Consider the following 17,387-nt stretch of genomic DNA (forward strand, 5'->3'; position numbering starts at 1 on the left):
ATGCTCTATTTGAAAACAGCCTCTGATTTTAATAGACTGTTGTACAAAAAAATGAAAAAAATGAAGATTATTCTTAACCCCTGGAATGTGTTGGCTTTCTGTGTCACATTTAAAAATAGAAAGTTTCTCTGAACCCCGCACATGGAGTTTTGCTTCTCTTTTATGTCATGTCCTTCATAATACTCCAAGAACCACCAATGTCAGCTAATGCCAAAAACCGAAGCTCAGGTAAATCTGACCCGATAATAAATCTACTTATCCAGTACTTCTTACCATGTGATAAAAAGTTCCAAGCAGCCATTTAAATATATCAGTGTTGGGTATGGGTGACAAAGTGACCCTATCCTCTCCATTATGCAGCTCTTAGGGTCCGAGCAGCCAATCACCAGGGCCAAGTGCAGTCATGTGGGGTAGGGAGGGACTTCCGAAAAGATAAATTCCGTACATTTTGTAGTGATTCGGTGAAAGATTTGGACAATCTGATGGAATATGGGGGTGATCTAGAATTAGATCAGCCTTGTGAGAATAGTACAATGGTTCCTGCAGTGTTAGGGGTTGGGAGGGGTGAAAGTAAACCCCCCAGATAACAATTAGGCCCTAACCATTGTATCCAAAAAGAACCACATGTATTCTGATCTGAATCTTGGTTTGCATTGAATATTTTTTTCAGATCTGTGCAGGAATGTGAAACTTCCTGTAATAAAGACCTGTCATTGGTGCTCTCTCGCCTTGTACAAGATGACTGGTCTTGGACACGCCCCTTCATGTAGTTTCCTGCCGCAACGTAGTAGGTGGAGCTTACTGGATCCCAAGTGCACCACAATGATGATGTTAGCTCTACATTTAGAACGTATTATCTCAATTTCTAAAGACATTTGGTGCACTTCAAGGATGGAAACGTGCCTATAGAGAAACACCATTAAATACATATTTTTGCCCTGCATTCTTTTTTTAGAAAAATCACATTGAGTTTGGACTAATTTTAGTGTTTGAGATTAATATCAGACAGCCCAGAAAACATCTGCAAATGCAGAATGGAAACAGGTGCTTCTTTAATAATAATTGTGTGAATGTTGTCACCATTCCAATATCTAGATATCTATATCAGGGAAAGTTATTTTGACGTCCTTCTTTAATGCGAACATAAAGCACAGCTGCCGACCAAGCTCAAGATTATTTAAGCTTCCGCAATAAACACCCAGTGAGCCTTTGTTCCTCCTGTCTTCTATGTATCTATGTTTGGCTGATATTAAATTTGACGGGGAAAACATTCTATTAGTCTACAAAGGGAAAAATATATTACCCACCTGTGTCCCGGCCAGAGCAAAGGGGGTGGGGGGTTATTTTTAGAGCCATTCTGTTTTATTGATAGATATTATTGGATTAACGTTAAATATGGTGTGTGCTGGAGTGATATGTAATACAGTAAGGACTGGATTATGGCTCCATAACAGCTGCAGAGCTGTAAAATACCTAAGACTGCTGTGAAAGGGATGAAAATGGAAGAAGGTGATTCAAATCATGGACCCCCCCAGCATATCCCCCCTGCTGCTTCAACAAGGCTACAGATAGGGGGCGCTCTATTACAAAACTTAATGGCCAAGGATGAAACTGCCATCATTGGTATCCAAGGAGCACATCAATGATAATGTCTATTTCTCCACTCTTTCCGTCATGCAATTATATTACGTAAAACAGACCTTTCCCTCCATACTTAGAATTCACAGATTGCATCAAGATTGCCCCATTGCATTCCTTTAAGTACATCAGTTTTATTTGTAATACTTTTTATTAGATAATTGGAAAAGGTTGATACAAAAAAGAGTTTTTTTGGCCAGTAGCTAGTCAGAGCTCACCTAATTAGTATACATATCAGGAGATACCTATTTTTTATACATAATAATTAGTTAACAAAATAAAAGTAAGTACGTAAGCATGGGTTGGAGGGTAGAAATGTGCGGTTGTCTGTGCCCGGCGCGTTTCGTCATCATGGCTTCATCAGGGGAGGGTAGAGACTTATATTAGTGACATATGTAATAATGGTTAATCCTGGGATGATGATAATGGTACCCAAGGAAGAAGGTATTTTGAGTCCATAATTGGGGCATTTAGTGTTATGGCAAAAGGGTCCAAACAACCTGGGAAGGTACTTTGAGAGAAGAATTAACTGAAAGTTTGCAACTTAGATTCCTGGCTCTCACATTCAACCTCTAAGGATACAATTCCATCGCACCTACCCAAGCATTTCAAATCACCAGAACCTTTCAAAATCTTTTCCCCAAGTACCCACTCAGGGTGTTCGGACCTTTTTGCCATATTACCAAGTATACCCCAATTATAAATTCAAAATACCATCTTCCTAGGGTACCATTAGCATCAACCCAGGATTAACGATTATTACATGGGACACTAATACAAATCTCTACTATCCCCTGATGAATCCATATTGGTGACACGCGCCAGAAACAGAGACGACCTTAACTTTCTACGCTACAACCTATGCTTACAATCTTATACTTAGCTTTACTTTATTCATGAATTATTATGTATATAAATATATGTATCCTCTGATATGTAGACTAACTAGGTGAGCTCTGTCTAGTGGTCTTTATGACTATGACCAACTATTTATTCAATACCTCACAAGTAAAGGTCACTTGAGGGTACCAAAAAACCTTCTCTTTTTTGTGTTACCTTTTTCCAATGATCTATTGAATATTTTGGGGTTTGGCAACCAACAAAATGCAGTGGAGAATTTTAGGTTTACTTCCTATTTAACATTGTGATACTTTTTATTAGAGGGTATGGAAAAAATGACATACATGGGTTTAAACAATACAATATTCTTTATGTGCAACAATCAAAGCATACGAGGGTGTGCTGAGAAGTTCCTGGCTTTGCCTCCTTCCAGATGAAGGGGGCGCCCCCAACCTCAACTGACCCGGCAACCTGCGATGTCCATGAGCTGATTATTGAGGACCGGCGAATATCTGCAAATTAGATCTCCCAGATACTTGACATCTCACGGGAGAGTGTTGGGTTTGTTATCACCACTATCCTAGACATGGGCAAGCTTTCAGCGAAGTGGGTGCTGAAATGTTTGAACAGTGATCAGAAGAAGTTGAAGTGTCCAAAGCCATTTTGGCCCATTTTAAAGCTGCACAGGACTTTTTGGCTAGGTTAATGGCTGAGGATGAAACCTGGCTCCACATCTATGATCCTGAAACTAGGGAACAGTCAAAGGTATGGTGCCACAGCGGGTCCCCACTCCTGAAAAAGTTTAGAACCCAGAAATCGTCCAAAAAAATAATGACGCCTGTTTTCTGGGACAAAGACGGTATTCTGTTGGTGGACTACCTACCTCAGGGCTCTAGTATCACTGGACAGTATTATGCTAACCTCCTGGACCAGCTGAAGGAGGCAATTAAGACAAAACGCTGTGGAAAGTTGACCAAAGGGATCTTTTTCTTGCAATACAATGCACCTGCGCACACGTCCAATATTGTGGCTGTCAAACTGAATGCCCTTGGTTCCCAATCAGTCCACCATTCCCCCTACTCACCTGACCCGGCCCCTTCGGACTATTATCTGTTCCCGAAATTGAAGAAACACCTGAAGGGGAAATGTTTTGAGGACATTTCTGACGTCAAAGATGATGCTGAGAGTTGGTTTGTAGCCCAGCCAAAGGACTTTTATTTGAACGGTCTAGAAAAGATGCAACTACGCTGTACCAAGTGCATCAGTCTGAGGGGGGATATGTGGAATAAATGTGTTATTTCATAACTCGGGCTCTCTTCTTTCTGGGCAAAGCCAGGAACTTCTCAGCACCCCTCATAGCTATTCAATACTGAAAAAACAATACACCAAAGGACCAATGATTAAACTGAATGCTCAGTTCCTATTCAATAGATTATGATGATAGGTGAGTCATTGGAAAGTAATCCAAGAATATACCAGGATGTTTGGGCAAAGGATTGTTTTATTGCCTTTTTCATCTGCGGGTGTCAATAAAAGATTCCCATATGTCAAAAAATGTTTTCACTCGCAATTCTTTTTCTATTACAGACTCAACCCACACCATACGGAAAATGTGCATTATTGGTCAATGTGAGTAGATCTGGGTCTATCCAATTTTGCAGAATTGTAACAGGAGATATATACATCCCCAAGCAACTCTCACCCCATGCAGATTTAGAACTGCCAACATTGCCCATTCAGGGGAAGGTGGCACAAAATTAACTAAATGAGCAATGCAATAGACAGCAATCAGTCTCCAAAAAGATTTATTCCTAGGACAATACAAGAACATATGGTGTAAATCAGCTTCTCTCTATGAATTTGGGCAACGGGAAAAAGTAATAAAAAGCTCATTGGAAAAGCCTGACAAGGAGACCATTCAAACAGTCCTTAAGAGCCTTTTGAGTACTCCAGTTCAACCCTCAGTTTGTTGTAAAAATCAGAAATATCTCATTTAGATGAGTTTGGTAAAAGTAGCAACCTGTCTAAGGGATTAAATCAATCCAGAGTTTCCACATAAAACTGCCAGATCAGTTTTAATAAAGCTACTTACCCAAATAATATTTCTTTATTCTGTAATTATTAATATGATTATTATTAATAATAATAATAATAATATTAATAATATTAATAATAGTAATAAACAGGAATTATATAGCGCCAACATATTACACAGTGCTGTACAATAAATAGAGGATGCAAATGACAGACAGATACAAACAATGACACAGGAGGAGTAGAAGACCCTGACTCATGGAGCTAACAATCTAAGAGGTGGTGGAAGTAGCACACAATAGGAGGGGGAGATTCTCTATTTATATCCCCTCCACCCTAAAATCTAATTTCTTAATTTTAAATATTGATGCCATCGGTAGCTAGTTTCTTTCTCCTGGTTCTCTGTACTGACCCACTGATGATGTCTGGGTGCAGATCTCATGCCCGCACTATTTTAATGAAAAAATAAAGTTGTCCCCAATATTTATAAAATCCCCAAAAAACAAATCTTTAGTTGAAAGAGTTCCATGAAAGGTAAGCGTGATGTCCAGGAGGCCATAAGAAGGCGCTGGCGATGCTATTAAATACCGAAAACTGTGCAAAAGCAGCTAAAAATGTAATTTTTTTGTTTTTTGTAACTTGCAAGTGCCAAAAAAAAGATTAATCCTGTTTTTTTTAATTATGGCATATGGATGTTTTAAAATGTGCAAGGGTGCGTGTGGGGTTGAAAGGTCCAATTTAAAAATTGTACTTGAATAAGGAATTTGGGAAAGTAAAGTTTTACAATATAGTAAGCAATTTTTTTACATTTTTTTTTGGATCAACAAACCAGATGAAAAAAAAGATTTTTTTTAAAAAAGTGAAAACCTCAACAATGGTGATACCCAAGTGCCAAGTGACGGAACCTTTCCTTGCTATCAGCCTATTTGCAGTGGCCACAGAGCAATCACATTGGATACATATAATTATATATATATATATATATATATATATATATATATATATATATATATATATATATATATATATATATATATACTTGCAAATAAGATTGCTATGTGGCTTCTGTAAGCAAGCTTAGCTCAGGGATGACCTCAGTTATGAAGAAGATCCTTTATTGAAATCAGAAAGGTGGGTAGAAGATGCCACGCACGTTACTTTGTAATAAAGAAATCAATACAATATTGTTAGCTCTGCAGTACAGCCTGAGGTTCTCGAGGTTCCTCTTTAGTAGTTGCCTACAGGTCCCCTTTAAAGAGCCATTAGTTAGAATAAGAAACATTCCCAATGTACTAATCACCCCTCTATCAGCCCTACACAGATCTCTGCATGTAATGGGTTGAGAAACAGACAAATTAACTGTCCTCATAATGCGTTATTCTGTTCCCACCCTGACGGTCATCCCAGTTCATGTCTGCATGAAATCTATCGCATTGCTGCAAAATGAATAGGTTAACCTTCTGTTCTGAAATGTTAGTATTTTATTTTCTGGTCTCCACGCTGGATGACAGCTCCATATAATTAAGCCATCTCTTCCTCTTTAGTCTCACAGGGTGTCATTATCATGGCGTCCTTGTCACGTAAAAGTGACTCTACAGTCAATATTTCATGCTTTCTGCACAGCTGTATTTGAGGTTTAAAAGAGAACTCTAGGAAAAAGAGAAATTGCATTTGTAGGTTTACAACCTATTTACATTTTGCATTGATATGGAGCTCAGATGTCCCCGGTAAGGGTCCTGTGAATGCGGTATACAAAGGCAGTTTAGACCATTAAGCTCTTCCAACCTTGTGGTTTCAGCTTGGTGAGGGGTATTTTGTTCCACTATGACTGTGCCCATATGTACAAAACCCTTTATGGTGTGGCTAGGCTGGTGAGGAGGAACTGGAATGTCCTGCACAGGGCCCGAACCTTAACCCTATTGAACATCTCTGGGATGAACTCAAACACAGATTGCAAGGTCTATTTTTTCCACCATAGGTAATTGACCTACAAAAAGCTGAATGGTTACAAATTTCCAGAATAGAGGAGGATGTTGCACCTGCATTGGGAGACCCAACTTACTGCCCATTGGGATGTCCAACAAGTTCACATAGGTGCAATGGTCAGTAGAGATAAATAATTCTGCTGGGGTTTATTGTTTACATTTTCTCAATGTTCCCGGATAAATCTAGTTCCCATGCCTTCCCTCAACATTGGGATCCCCAATATTGAAGGACAGGACCTCCTTTTCACATTCTGTCTCACAAAAAGTTTGTAAGGGTTTGTTCGGGGGATATCATGGAATTTAAAAGCCCCCTTTAGTTAGGAGTCTTCAAGAATTCTGGCCCCTTCATCAAGAGTAATGAGCACAGGGTGCATTAATACCTCTTATCTATTTCCAAAAATGTAAATCAAGCAATGAAACTATAAAAAAGACAATAAAAACATATACATCCAGATCTTTATCCTCCACTCTACAGGTTCTTTGATAGGAGATTAGACAATTTAAATTGTACCCACAAGTAAATCCATTACTAATTACATCAACGGGAGATCCACATCACAGAGACTCAATGAAGATGTTACAAGGATGTCCTTACAAAGATATATGACAGATTCCCTGTGTTACAAAATCGAAGTGATCGTTGCCTTACCCCCTCCTTGGCCAACTCCTCACTCCTGCACATGAGGACAGTTCTGACCCTGCCTACTCTTCCAGGTTTAATCTGCACCACCCCTACTGGCCAACCAAGGGATAGCCTCTTATAGTCTCTGGCTATTTAGCTGGCTCAGACACAGCACTCAGTATTCGAGCAATGTTTCTCCAGACTAGTGCCAAACCCCTAGCTGTGCTGAGCTGGTTCCTGTTTAGCTTCTGTCCTAAACTCCTTGTTGTCCAGTCTGATATTTTCCCTGCCCTGATACCGTGTGTAGTTCCCCTTGTTCCTGGTGTCCCCAGCATCTTCCGGTGTCTACTGCAATCCCGTGTGTCTTCGGTGACCCCCTGTGTCTTACTGTGCTCCAGTCTGGTCCTAGAGCTGCCTTTGTCCCGTCACCCTCCTAAATCCTGGTGCTGCCTTTGTCCCCAGTCACCCTTCTATGTCTAGTGACCCTGTGTCACCCACCCCTCTTCATTGCCTTCCAGTACTAAACCCCTGGCTAGCCTCTGACCTTGCCTGTTTGTTGCTGGCCTCGTACTTGGTCTTTGACTACTCCCTTGTCTGCCACAATGTTGTTCTTTCCTCTGTTCTACCCAACCCGGTGTTCCCAAGGACTACAACCTGGTATCAGCCTGCAGTACAACACCCTCACCACTAGAGGCACTGGAGAAGATCAGGCTGATACTTAGATTGTACACCTTGGCCCCTCTTAGAGCTCACACCCACAGAGAGCAATAAACAGCACCCCCTACTGGTTCTGGTCATGTCACTCCTTGCCTAATGCTGATATTATTCAATGCCATGCAGTGTAATATAGGTTACAAGCTCATCCAGGTAGAATCCTCCAAGCTGATGAACCTCAAACCCCTGGGCCATATAATATTTATTTTTACATAAAGACTTTGTGCTGTAATATATTATTCAGCCTCGGTTAGACATTGCTGTACCTCGTCACTTTCATACAATTCCGAACACCGATCATTGGGAATTCTCTCTCCTTCCCTCTCACTTTACAGACTCATTAGGATGCCAGCAGCTTTACACAGATAATACAGCTCAATAAATGTAATACTAAAAGCCAATTGTCCCAGAACGGTCCCTGAAGTCTTGCGACAATACCGTCTGCAGCCGGCGTACAACCGTGTCATATCACTGAGATACAAGATAGGTTAATGGACTTTCTTTGTCTCCTTGAAGTTGTGTTAAAGGAAAACTACTGACAAGATACAGAGTGAGATCTGATTGTGTGTTTTATATTTGAAGGACTCTATAAACTTTTGTATAATGACATTGAAAACCTTCAGCCAACCTAAAAGGCAAGTTCACGCCTGCCACTTGCTTGCTTGATTTTGTGCGGTTGGCACCTTGCTTGCCCGAGCACCCTTCAAAAAGAAGCAGCGTATGCTTATTTGACAGCTGGTGGCAGTGAGTGGTAATATTATTGCCTAATGCAGCCCCCATTCATTCTGTATAGGGGCTGCCACAGGGAGGCGCAACATGTAGCGGCTCCCCATGTGGCAATAGTTCCTGGTTTCAGAAAATGGTACACGCACTCTGACCTCACTGCCATTGTGAATAATTCCCAAAGGGAAAGGCTTCTCACATTGAGCCTGATTTATTAAAGCTCTCGAAGGCTGGAGAGAATACACTTTCATCAGTGAACCTGGGAGATCCAGCAAGCCTGGATTGGATCTGGTCCAATTAAAAACATTTGCTAACAAATAGCAATTGATTTAAAATTTTCACTTTACATTAAAACATTTTTTAAAGTAAAAATTCTCTTTTTTATTGCAAAACCCTTTTCTTTTAAAAAACGGATGTAGTATTACCCCCTTAATTCTCGATCACCTAGGCAATCCAGAATAAATGGGAGCGCAAAGCCTCCCAGGATATCTACGTCAGAAAGAGGCCTTTCATCAATAAGGAAACAAGTTGCCAATGTGCAGTAAGATCGGCAAGTTTTTACCCAATCTACGTCACCCGATCTCGCTTGTGCAGTGCAAGATCAGGTGACATAGGAAGAAGAAACCGGTATAAAAGAGCAGAAGATGGCGGTGCCTGGCGCTCCCTCTGTGTCGGGTCGAAGACAGATACCGGGACCCGATGGAAGAAACCTCCCGACTGATAGACTGCTCTGCGGGATTCAAGGTATGTGTGGTTTTATTGTTTTGCGTTAGTTTTTGGTTTACTTCCGCTTTAAGAATTATATTTCAGGTTTGCTGGATCACCCAGCTTCACTGACCAAAGTGTATCCTCTCCAGCAGAGAGCTTTAATAAATCTGGGCCATACACTGGGCCGATGGCAGGATGAACTATTAATAGCTTCCTTTAATTCTCAGGGTGGCCCTGCTGCAACCTACGAGAACTTTTTAGCTTCTTCCGTCTGCTGCTCTGATCTGTTGCTGGGAATTATTGTTTTACATAATAGGAAACAAAAGCATTGCCTGTTGCAAGACATGTTGAGTTGGGGATGTTATAAAAAAAACTGACCCGAGATTTAGGAGAGAGAATGAGGAGGCAAAGAGATGACAAAAGTCCAAAATTTAGGAAGAGAAGAAGAAGGAAGATGGCGGCACCCACAATGGAATGGCGATGGCTGAATGTATTCATAAAATTCAGACAGGTAAAGTTCTTTTATTGCAGAAAGGACATTGCTTGTCTGATCACAATGTTTAAAAAATGTCTTAGTTCCACTTTACCTGGAAGAGCCATCTTATTACTGCGATGTATACAGGTAAGTCAGGTGCATGATGGGGGCAGAATATAACGATAAGTGCGCTGGGGGGAGATCTCACAGAAAAGGTAAAGTTGCTACTAGGTATGAATTCCAATGATTGCAATGAAAATGAATCCCTTATAGAGCAAACCAGACCACATGGTATAAGGGTGATTCTTCATCTGGGCCCAGCAGATTGGGCCGCCATCACACCACCAATACCAGGCTATGGTGCCCAATGCAGTCAGAATGCCAAGCTGGGAGAACAAAAAAGGGGACTGTTTATAAGGCAGTGTGTATGACATTCACCAAATATTCACTGTGTACGAGAGGAGTGTATGAGAAGGTGTATTGGGGGGGGGGGGGGGTATATGAGAGGGGTGTATGGGGGGGTATGAGGAGGGTGTATGGGGGAGTATATGAGAGGGGTGTATGAAGGGGTATGAGGAGGGTGTTTGGGGGGGTTTATGAGAGGGGTATATGAGAGGGGTGTATAGGGGGGTGCATGAGAGAGGTGTATTATGTTGATATATGAGATGGGTGTATGAGGACAGTTGTATGGGAGGGGGTATGAGAGGGGTGTATGAGGGGGTGTATTAGCGGTGTATGAGGAGGATAAATGAATGTGATATATGAAGGGGGTGTATGAGGAGTGTATGAGGGGGTGAATAAAAGGGGTGCATTGATACACCTAGAAGATTCTTTGCCTGTGAATATCTATGGAATTTCACATTCACTGCTTTAAAAAAACTCCATTTTTATAAAAGGTACCAATTCACATCAATCCACAAAAAACTAGGACAGGTGAATTTATTCACATATCGCAATGTTACAATAAGATGAAAGTCCAAACAGCAGAAAACAAGATCACTCAATGTTACGTTGTATCCCAGCAGCATGTAATGCATTAAATATTGCATGTCAAGTCATATCAGCGCATGTACACTATGAACAACATTACGGTGTTAATGAACCCTCAGGGTCTAATCCCCCTTTGCTTTTTTCTGAATTTTACCCCGAAGCATTTTTCACTAAAGCATCAAACTGCATATCAGTGCACACTGATGAATGTTACCGCGCTGCATATCATTATGCCATACATAATACAAATTGGCGTTTTAGCATTTGTTGTGTTGTAGTGTTAGGCTACAAATCCAGTCACTACGTTATACAGAAGCCACACAAAGCAATAGCCTGAGCTAAATCCTTCCTTTTGTGTCTCACATGCTCCAGTTATCAGACACTGCAGATCATAGGGGGAGGGGTCAGTGCTGTCAATCCAGAAATCAGTGGGTGGGGCTGGGCGGGGTCAGGTGCTGATTGACAAGCTACAGACTTGTGACTCAGCAGTGACAAAGCTGATAGCCACGCCCCCTGCAATACAAGCAGGCACCACATACATCACCCCATCACAAAAAGCTGCACTATGTTTGGATCTTTATTGTAACTTTAACTTCACTTAAAGCTCCTCTTTATTTTTAAATGCTTGTGATAGGATTATTCTGAAGAGTGAACGCAGCCCCGGGGTAATTCTTAATATTTTCATTTGTATACAACTACACTGAACTCAACAATTATCTTAATTTTTTACTGGAATTGGAGAGTCATCTGCAACGGTGATAATAGTTTATTCCCATTCATCAATTCTGAGTCTGAAAACAATAAAAACATGCAAATAAATATGAGAAGAAGCAATTAGGGAGCTGAGCAAGTGAAAAATGAAAAAAACATTGCAAATTTCGAAGGGTTAATGGCAAGAGATGTGCGGGTCACTCATCGGTGGTCACAGATTTCAAACTGTGGGAGAAAAGGGGAAAGGGTCACACAGAAGGGGCAACTATGCAGCCTGTTCACTGTTCACAATATTAGAAACCCCGGTTCCTGTACCCCATCATACAAGCTAAGGATGTTTTTTTTTCTTATTTTTGATCTCAGAAAAAAAAAATCAGGAAAAAATCATTAATGCCCCCTAACCCCCCCCCCCGCCCCCCTTTTATCCCCCCCCCCCACCATACCAGTCACCTATTGATTACCTTTTTATTTTGGTAGCTCAGCCCGGCTGGATTTCATTTGCAAAGCATTTCATGTGTTGGAGGCAATTTTATGCATCTTGCTCCGGACTAATTTTATTTCAGATTTCTAAGCTGCTCTCTGATTGAATTCCACCTCCACCTTCCCTCTCTCCTTTCTAAAGCTTTATTGTTATTTCCTCGCCGTCCGAGCAGCAGAAAGAAAAGAATAATGAGATTCCCCGGCTTTTGGTAATCTTTCCCGTAACACAAAAAAACATATACGCATTTATTGCAAATAATATTTTGGTTTTCTTAAAAAAAAATAAAAGTCAGCAAAACTTTGTGTTCTTTACATAACGCGCAGAAAACTAAAAAATTGTGTTGGAGGTGGTCGGGTAATTCGGGATCATAAAAGCCTGGGGACCCTAGAATTGTACAAGGATCAGATGAATTGCTTTAAATGCCACACCGACTTCTTGGCTCCACCTCTAGGTACCACACCCACCTCTTGGCCCCACCTAATAATGTCATGCCTACCCATTGGTCCTAGCTCTCAGTGTCAAATCCAGCTCTTCAACCAGCTACTTGGCCCCACCTCCTGATGCCACACCTACCTCTTTGTCTCACCTCCTGATGTCACACCTACATTTTGGCGCCACTTCTTGGTGCCACACCTACCTGTTAGCTCAACCTCTTGTTCTCACACCTACCTCTTGGCCCACCTCCTAATGCCACGTCAGCTACTTGGTCCCACCTCCTGATGTCACACCTACCTCTTTGTCCCACCTCCTGATGCCACACCTACATTTTGGCGCCACTTCTTGGTGCCACACCTACCTTTTAGCTCCACCTCTTGTTCTCATACCTAACTCTTGGCCTCACCTCTTGATGTCATGCCTACCTCTTGGATCCACCTCTTGTTTTCACACCCACCTCATGGCCCCACCTCTTGTTGTCATGCCTTACTCTTGGTGTCACGCCCACCTCTTGACCCCACCTACTGATGCCACACCTACCTCTCTGCCCCACCTCTTGTTGTCATGCCTTATTCTGGGTGCCCCACTTACTCCTTGGCCCCACTACTTGGTGTCACGTCTACCTATTGGCCCCCACCTCCTGATGTCACACCTACCTCATGGCCCCACCTTTTTCTGTCATGCCTTATTCTTGTTGCCACCCCCACCTACTGTCCCAGGTAGCACGCCTACCTGTTGGCCCCTCCAATCCTCCATTCATTAAATCTGCCCCTCAGTCTCAGTCTCCCTTCCACTCTACACAATTGTACCGTTGTCCTGAACTGAAACTGCTTCCTCTAATTTCACTATAAACTTTTTACATTTTACATTAAAAGCTGCAGCAAGTCAAATGGACCCCACCTCATTTCCTGTGGGAGAACTTTCAGCATCATCTACAGGAGTGTAGTCATAAAAAAAGAAGAGGGGGCACGGTAATAATGAAGGCTATGCATGGCGAGCGCAGATCCTTGTTATGTAAATACCTCAAAAAAAGTGAGGGCACAGCGTGCCCATGTGTGCCCGCCCCACTACACCTCTGATCATCTAGCCCCTCCCTTCTCAGCCTAACTGCCCCTGGCCCCGCCCATTTTATTAATTGGATTTTGTCATTCAATCGTGGAGGCTGAGCATCACATGTGGGTGGTAACTATGCAAATAGAGCCTGCCTAGGACCGCCCACTCCTTCAATCTACCCACAAAAACATTTGGCCATCCCACTGTTTACATCATGGCTCCTGATAGGAGGACAGAGGCAGGGTGTTGAGATGATTTCATAAAGCTATGCACAGCACCGCGTTGGCCCCTCCCACCTGCCTGCATTGCATTGAGAAGTACAGAGACCCAGTGAGGACGTCTAAAATAATGTAAAGACAGAAGGAATGGAAAATCTCATTATTATGTGGCTGGGGGGCAAAGGGGGAATGGGGGGAGGCAAAATATATTCAGAATAACCTGCAGAGTTCAACGTATAGCTTTCCATGTTTTCCTTGTAAAATGGACAAAACATGCGAATGGCTTTTTAACATGCGAGAAAAAATCCTTTGGCATTTGCAGGATTTGTTTGAACATAATAACCGTTTGATTGAACTGCTTCTGCCTGCCGCTCTCCACGTGTGACACGTAATTAATTTCCATGCAGATGGTGACATTTCCAGGCAGAGCCCCTCCGAGTCGCCCGTGGACGATGTCAATATCCGTGATTTACAGTCCGGGGCCCTGTTATTATCGGCTGGAAGTTGTATTTTACCTTTTCATGGCAATCCGACAGTTTTGCCTATTTATAAACCCGTTCAGGACATTCTCACCGTGGGGGGCAATTACAGCATTTCAGTTTTTCTGCACTGTAACTTTTTATTTTCAGTTTATGCAAAATTCAAGGTGAGTTGGCTGAAAGCTGAGGACAGAAATAAAAATGTTTTTTTGTGTACAAAAGGAGTTCTTGGAAGTGTTTTATGGATTAAGGAGAACAGTTTTTGTTGTGGGCTCCCTCATTGGTCCTTTCTGAAGCATGTGATCAACACCTTGCAAATAGCTCTTCAAGTGCCGGCCTCCGAGGAACCACCCCATGCCAGGATATGAAAGACCTCTGTAAGAACCCATAACATTTGGAACCACATCTGAGAACGCTCCCTCTGCAAAGGTTGACATTTCTGGACCCAAATATCTCCAAAAAAAGTGACTTGTATGCACCAAATTGTTTGTTATTCTAGAAGAGGAAAGGAAAACCGTGTGGGCATCCTATGGGTGGACAGGAATGGAAGGAGCTTGATGGAAACTTTTGGAGATTGCATTCCACTAAACTTTTAGAAGTGTGTTATGGATTAAGACCCATGAGAACAGTCTTTGTTGTGGGCTCCCTCATTGACCCTCCCAGACACCTTGAGACTGACTCTTCAAGTGCCGGCCTCCGAGGAACCACCCCATTCCAGGATATGAAAGACCTCTGTAAGAACTGTCAACTTTTGGAACCAAATTTGAGGGTGTTCCATTGGAAAAGACTGACATTGTCTTGAGCCAAATATCTCCAGTAAAGTGACTTGAATGCATCAAATTATTTATTCATGTAAGAAGAACTCAAGGAAAACCTTGTGGGCATCCTATGGGTGGACAGGAATGGAAGGAGCTTGATGGAAACTTTTGGAGATTGCATTCCACTAAACTTTTAGAAGTGTCATTGTAGATTAAGACCCATGAGAACAGTCTTTGTTGTGGGCTCCTTCATTGGTCTATCCCGAAGCATGTGATCAACACCTTGAAACTGACTCTTCAAGTGCCGGCCTCCGAGGAACAACCCCATGCAAGGATATTAAGGACCTCTGTAAGAACCTCTAACATTTAGAACCACATCTGAGAACACTCCCTCTGCAAAGGTTGACATTTCTGGACCCGAATATCTCCTAAAAAAGTGACTTGTATGCACCAAATTGTTTGTTATTCTAGAAGAGAGGAAAGGAAAACCCATGGGCATCCTATGGGTGGGTAGGAATGGAAGGAGATTGTTGGAAACTTTTGGACATTGCATTCCACTAAACTCTTAGAAGTGTTTTATGGATTAAGAACCTTAAGAACACTCTTTGTTGTGGGCTCCCTCAGTGGTCCTCTCAGACACCTTGAGACTGACTCTTCAAGTGCCGGCCTCCGAGGAACCACCCCACCCCAGAATATGAAAGACCTATGTAAGAACTGTTAACATTTGGAACCAAATTTAAGGGTGTTCCATTGGAAAAGATTGACATTGTCTTGAGCCAAATATCTCCAGTAAAGTGACTTGAATGCATCAAATTATTTATTCATGTAAGAAGAACTCAAGGAAAACCCTGTGGGCATCCTATGGGTGGGCAGGAATGGAAGGAGATTGTTGGAAACTTTTGGAGATTGCATTCTACTAAACTCTTAGAAGTGTTTTATGGATTAAGACCCATGAGAACAGTCTTTGCTGTGGGCTCCCTCATTGGTCCTCCCAGACACCTTGAGACTGACTCTTCAAGTGCCAGCCTCCAAGGAACCACCCCACCCCAGAAAGACCTATGTAACAACTGATAACATTTGGAACCAAATTTAAGAGCGCTGCATTGGAAAAGATTGACATTGTCTTGAGCCAAATTGTTTGTTCTACTAGATGGAAGCTAAGCAAGACCCTGTGGGCATCCTATGGGTGGGCGAGAATGTTAGGGGCTCGTTAGTCCAGGAGATCGTGGAGCTGGTCCGCTTGTGCTTCTGGAGAGGCCAAGTTTCTCTTCAGTACTACTACCTACCATTTCCATTATTCCTCTGTTTGAGGATGAAGAAGATAATGAAATGGCATCAGAAGGTAGGAGGAGTACGTGTGGGGTCCATCTGAAGACAAGAGGAGTACTTCTGGCAGTGGTCTCATTGTGGTCCCTCTGGGACACATCTGTATCTAGTAAAATAGTCCTGGTGAAGTGGGGCCTGTTGACCCACATAGACCTTTTAGGGCCACATGGAGCTCATGTCTACCTGAAGTTTAGGGCCATTTTTTCCCTGGGGGAATCTGGAAAATACAAGCATATGCCAATCGGCCACAAGCCAATTTTATGCTCAACTGATTGGTCCAGTTTTTTTTTCCAATCCATAATCAGTCGGCCCAAAACACGGCACACACAGATAGACCCAAATTATTTTCTAGCTAGATGACGTCCACCATAATCCCTTCTTCCGCAGCCTATCCATGGCCCCACCCCTTTTTAAATTGGCTTTTAGTTATGTCAATCAAGCAGCCTCAGTATGACATATGGGCATTACCTAGGGGGGTCAGCTGTTTTCAGGGAGCAAAGTACAACCCCTTGCTGGCCCCTCCTACCAGCCACAATCTGCCTCCATTGCATAAAGAGGAGTAGAGACCTAGTGAGAACATCCCTGGTTCTTAAATAATATAAAATAACACATGTAATGAAAGTGGAACATTTTATTAACAATTTCATTGGCAGTTTGATATTGAAGAATGGAGGGACCAGGTATGGCAAAAAATAGACAGAATAAAATTCAGTTTTAAAAAAATGCTATTGGCCCGCCATATAGCTTGTAAATCTCAGTACTGGATGACATACAAATTGTTTGGTGGGTACAATGGATCCCATCTATTAACTTTTTGCTTTAAGATCCAATAATTCCCACAGAATTCTGGAGGATTACAGTAATTTTGTTCTACCATAAAAAGTTTTGCTAATTAAATCCCAGCCTGGCTGTGTTTGAAAATAAAATGCGACCTTTGTGTACCGCAGAATACTAGAAGATGCGTTGCCTGCGCTCCTGGTGATTGAAGGTCAGGAGTGAAGCATTCTGGGAAATGCCCATCAATTACCAGGCAAGTGACACGCAGGTGATTCGCCTGTCACCGCCCACTCGCCGCGACGCAGCAGACTTGCAGCATCCCCATCAACAAATGTCAGGAAAGGTTGCAGGAGTTCAAGCAAGCAAGCGCAGCCTCATCAGTCTAAATGACAATACTCGAGTCAGATATTTAAATATCCA

At 42.2% G+C, this 17,387-nt stretch overlaps 1 protein-coding gene across 1 annotated transcript in view; it reads right to left on the bottom strand.

The window, feature by feature from the left end:
- Positions 1-17,387, bottom strand: part of CRHR2 (corticotropin releasing hormone receptor 2) — a 79,800-nt gene that overhangs the window by 29,474 nt on the left and 32,939 nt on the right. The window lies entirely within an intron of this gene.

This window comes from Pyxicephalus adspersus, chromosome 5 (assembly GCF_032062135.1).
Source record: "Pyxicephalus adspersus chromosome 5, UCB_Pads_2.0, whole genome shotgun sequence".
NCBI classification, from domain to species: domain Eukaryota; kingdom Metazoa; phylum Chordata; class Amphibia; order Anura; family Pyxicephalidae; genus Pyxicephalus; species Pyxicephalus adspersus.